Genomic DNA, 6000 nt, shown 5'->3' on the forward strand with positions numbered 1-6000 from the left:
CTTTTGTTTCAATGAAACGATACACCTTCATTGTTTTCTGTCCGCCACAACCGGACATCATAAAAGAGGGACAAAAGATACCAAAGGGACAGTCAAACTCATAAATCTAAAACAAACTGACAACGCCATGGCTAAAAATAAAAAAGACAAACAAACAACAGCACACACGACACAACATAGAAAACTAAAGAATAAACAACACGAACCCCACCAAAAAACTAGGGGTGATCTCAGGTGCTCCGGAAGGGTAAGCAGATGATTGTCGATAATTTGGTAATATAGCAGAGAAGAAATCTATATGTTTCCTCTACTCAAAAAGATGTATATATCACAAACCTAATAAAGAGTGTACGTGTTTGCCTGATATGTGATATACGAGTGCATGTAGCAACGGACACTGAACTTGGAAATAAACCTACTCTTGTGCCTTTATCAATTAAACAAAAGTTGATCAAAAATAACATACTTCGAATAGTATAACCAAGTAAGACCATTACGATTAAATAACCTACATTTAACATTAGTTTTATAAAAATAAAACCGGAGCAAATGAACCGCCATGAATTGTAAAAAGTGTATTCATACACTAAATAAATCTATTTCATGTTAAGTAAATATGTTAACAACGTGCATCATATAAAGATTTATGGTTATGGAAAATCATTATTCTAAATATGATTTGAAAAACATATGCACAAACACATACAACTATACAATATCGATAAAACTGATGTAAAATAATTTATAAAAAACACAAAAAACTAACAATTGAACATGTTGAATTACCTCAGACATTGTTGAGATTTAAATTCTGCATTACATTATAATTTATCAACGAACTTATTCCTGAAGATAAAATATTAATTTTGCATTTATCAATAAGTGACCATGAAAGATTTTAATCTGTGTTCAATGACAATTTTCCATAAAGAATGTATGACTGCAAAAATAGATTGAAAGAGAAAGCGGAGAAGTTTGGTTTTATCATTATATGACTTCTAGCAAAAATACCAAAACTATTCAATAAAAAAAAAAAATATTTGGCATTTTTTTTTTCAATGTGAACAATCATTTGATTAAATTTAACTTTACTTGATTAATTTTACAATGTAAAATTGCCTAGGATAAACCTTTACATTCTTCCATGGATAACCGATTAACTTCATCATTTGACAAACAAGTATTTGTTTTCCTTGGATAAACAAACGTTTTTAACATTAAACAAACATTTAACTTTTTCCTTAAAAAACAAACATCTTCTTTCTTTGATAAACACCAAACTTCTTCTTTTGAATCCTGTTTCATATGGATAATCATTGTGGTTACTTTTCATACATTTAGTATTTTATACATAGTTTTGATGTGATTCGATTTTTATACAAGTGAGAGGTTTAGCTAGCTTTATAACCAGGTTTTGTCCAATATTTGTGTACATAGGAAAATGCCTGTACCAAGTCAGGAATATGACAGTTGTTTTCCTTTCGTTTGGTGTGTTTGAGCTTTTGATTTTGCCTCTTGATTAGAGACTTTCAGTTTTGAATTTTGCTTAGAGTTTTTGTGATTTTCCATTTTTACATGGCGTTGATGGTCTGAGTTTGAATGCTATTTATTTTTATCTTTTGACTCTTTTTTTACAAGGCTGAAATTCAAGATAAAATATTATATGATTGCACCTGTACCTAGACTACTTTCAAAAGATTACTTGAGTCATGCTTTTCCTTTCTGAACTTGTATTTTTGAATAAAGGGAGTTAACTTAAAACAAATACATTATAGATATATAGGAACAAAATGTTTTTAACAATTTAAATGATCCATTTACGTAAAAGATAAAGGCTGGTACCGAAACAAGACAGCCATCTAAAAAGTAATTGATATCTTAAATAGTTGTACACAAATCAAAGCATGAATTATCTTATTGACAAATAATTTAATTAGTTTATTACTTTCACGAATGGCATAACACAAGAAGTTATAAAACGATCGGATTAGTAAAAAAATGTTAAACTTATGTAAATTCAGATTTGATTAAGTACAATATCTCGTTGTTCTATATTTTCTATTGTGTATATACATCCTTTTGTTTAATCTCATGTCTTAAACTTAAAAAGAGTAATTTAAATAAAAAAGTATGAATATGCAATGAGATTAGTTATCAACTTATAATATCATAAGCTTTTGTTTCAATGAAACGATACACCTTCATTGTTTTCTGTCCGCCACAACCGGACATCATAATATGCTTGCTGATAATTTGGTAATATAGCAGAGAAGAAATTTATATGTTTTCCGCTACTCAAAAAGATGTATATATCACAAATCCAATATATAAAGGTGTAAAAGGGAAAATCACAAAAATACTGAACTCAGATGAAAATCCATTCGGAAAGTCCATAATCACATGGCAAAATCAAACGACAAAACACATCAAAAACGAATGGACAAGAACTGTCATATTCTTGACTCGGTACAGGCATTTTCAAATGTAGAAAATGGTGGATAAAACTTGACGTTATAGTAAGTGTTTGCCTGATATGTGATACACGAGTGCATCTAGCAAGGAACACTGAAATAGGAAATAAACATGCGCTTGTGCCTTCGTCAATTGTTTTAACTTATAAAAAAAGTTGATAAAAAAATAACATGCTTCGATAGTATAACCAAGTAAAAACATCACGCTTAAATATCGACACCTTTAACATTAGTTTTATAAAAAGCGGAGCAAATCCACCGCCGTTAATTGTAAAAAGTGTATTCATACACTTAATAAATCAATTTCATGTTAAGTAAATATGTTAACATCATATGAATTAACTTTAGAATATTTATGGTTATGGAAAATCATTATTCTAAATATGACTTGAAAAAAATATGCACAAACACATACAACTGTACAATATCGATAAAACTGATGCAAAATAATTTAAAAAAAAACACGAAAAAATAACAATTGAAATACCTCAGACATTGTTGAGTTTTAAAATTTGCATTATATTACAATTTATAAACGAACTTATTCCTGAAGATAGAATATTAATTTTGCATTTATCAATTAGTGACCATGATAGATGTTTATCTGTGTTTAACGACAATTTTCCATAAAGAATGTATCACGGCAAAAATACATTGAAAGAAAAAGCGGAGAAATTTGGTTTTATCATTGAATAACTTCTGGCAAAAATACCACAACAATTCAATAAAAAACATGTAGTTGGCGAAATTTTAAAGCGTTTGTTTTTTTCATTTTAGATTCAAAATTGAATTGTCTGCTCAAAGAAATCAAAGATAAAATATGCAGAACTGCTCTGAATCTAATTTCGACACACAAACCCTATACTTACCTTCACATTGACATTTTACCACGAATTTTAGTTTCTTTGCATTGCAAAAGCAAGATTCAGATTTTTAACCTTTTTCTTAAGTTAAAAAAGACAGTACAAATAGAAGTAACAATAGAGAGGAATACATTTTCATAAAGCACACCAAGTATGTTTTGTACGTTGTAAATCAATAGAACCAATATTTAAAGAACCAACACAGTGACTGCTAAAATATATGATAAAAATATTTTAACTTTTACTTGAAAACCACTTTAAAGGATCAATATAATGAGTTGTGTTAATTTTCTCACGTGCTTAAACATATCGTTAAAAGATAATACAATGTCAATTTTAATATTAGATGTATAAACAGCCCTCAATCAAAATCAGACCTCGAATAAGGACTTTGATTTCGTATTTCTATAATTATTCACGTTTAATGAAAATGGACTTAACTTGTGTTAAGAACCAATGAAACAAAATTTTAACTTTTGAAATACATCGATAATTATTTTCATCCTTTTTAAAAATTCAAATATGTAATTCTCATATTTAGTACCATTATAAAATTGAAGATAGACGCATTAAACTAATAATCAATATTAGCAATGGAAAACGTGCAGTTGCCTCAGAACAACATGACTTTAAAATCACGCTAACAACTAGATTTAAAAAACCATTTTGTAGAAGTCGTTTTATTCAGCTATCATATTAGTAACACAGTTGTATGGATATTTATTTCAAAATCAGTTTGTTGTATCTGTTTTCTTTCTTGAAAACATCTTCTGGTAAGTAGTAAAAATAAGACTTTACATTTTCCGTAGTACATACATGTATTTAGAAGAAGCAAACTTTGTTAAGAGTATACAGAAAATGTACTAAGATCGTGTGTGTTTTTTAGGTTTTTTTACTTTCTGTTTAATTTTTTGCAGTCTAATTTTCTTCTTCTTTTGAACATTTATTTAATATAAGTTGATTTATTACCAAAATGCTAAGGAGTTGAATATGTTAAGTCTCGAACAATAAATGTTAAATCAAGTATCTGTGAACTACTCTTAAACAAAGATCTTTACATACAAAAAAAGAAACCACATGAAACAAATCCGGTTCCATAGTTAGGAGATAACTGTATTGTATTCTAAGCTCCGACGGCATCAATTGGGGATTTGATGGTCGCAAATTAAGTTTATCTGCGACGCGTTAGCGGATACAGTAAACGGGTATTTGCGACCATCAAATCCCAAATTGATGCCGTCTGAGCTTCAAATACAATAATGTTATCTCCATTCTAATGAAACTGACAGAAAAACAACGTTAAACATGTATTTAAAATCTGTCATATGCCATCTGTGCTTGCGCGTACGTCCTATAGCATCAATTGTCAACTGGGGCGAGCGAGCGATTTGAAAATACTAATAAAAAAATAAATTTGCAAATATTATGAAGCAAAGCTTGTAAAGTAAAGGCGAGCGATTATAACTTTTTTTGGTAACATAAAATAATAGGTTTTGACAATATTTATCAAAATAAATTAAGTATAAAACTTGATTTACCTTATGCACTTTGATATGAAGTGGGTTTTTTTTTCCTTTTCACCAAGAAATAATTGCATAATTAGTTCAATTGCTTTAAACGATCTCCATTGAATTTTCATAGATGTCTTTCCTCTTTTATGGGACATGGCGACTTTCTTGCAAGGAACTACTCATCTTTCCAGAACACCTGTGTTCACCTCAAGACATTTGGGGTTCATCCTGTTCGTTTATTCTTGTATATTTCAATGTTTTGTTTCTCTGTAGTTTTTGGTGCATTCATTTTAGTTCTTTGTTTGGCACTATATAAACATTAGATGTGGTATGAGTGCCAAAGAGACAATTCTCCTTTCAGGTCAAAATCAGGTTGGGAACAGCCCCTAAAATGGTGTTTTACCCCTTTATCTGATATAAAGTGTTTTTTTTTTTTTGTAAAACGTCTATTAAGTATAAAAGGGCACATACATTTTTGTATTCAAATTGCTGGAAAAACATTTTCTCAAGGAACTATACATATGTATGTCTGGTATTATATGTTCAAAACGTGTCCAAGAATTTTATGATAGTCCTTGACTTAAATGTATCTTTTTAATTATGGAAAATAAGTGGACCCCTTATTTAAAAAAATAGTTCCAAAAAATTATGATGAATTCCCCTTTAAGTTAAAAAACCTAAGCGTTTCTCTTTTTTACAATAAAACGACCCCTTGTCTGTTGGAATAATTATTTCGAGGTTTATTCCCAACCTGTTAATGTATTTCAAGTTTATACTATTCAATTAAGGGGGATAGAAACCAATGTAAGTATATCTGTTTTATATTTACAAGAAATGGTGTGGGAAATAGACACGTTTTGCAAAAAAAAGTATGTGCGGACGGGTCCGTACAACAAAGAATTAAAATGATGCAGCATTGGAGTTCTCTTTTTTTTTTCCTTTCTTCCTACAGATCGATTGTGTATTTTTCTATTGTGTTTATTTTTGTCTCTTAACAACATGCTTCAAATTTAATAGAATATCATGACAATTCTATTTTTTTTTTGTCCTTAAGGGTGAATAGTTTTACACAAATTGACAGATCCGTGAGTCTACGGTGAACTTTTCTTCAATGTCTACTACACTAAAAAAGTGAATGTAAATAAGAAAAACATA

This window comes from Mytilus edulis, chromosome 8 (genome assembly GCF_963676685.1).
Source record: "Mytilus edulis chromosome 8, xbMytEdul2.2, whole genome shotgun sequence".
NCBI classification, from domain to species: domain Eukaryota; kingdom Metazoa; phylum Mollusca; class Bivalvia; order Mytilida; family Mytilidae; genus Mytilus; species Mytilus edulis.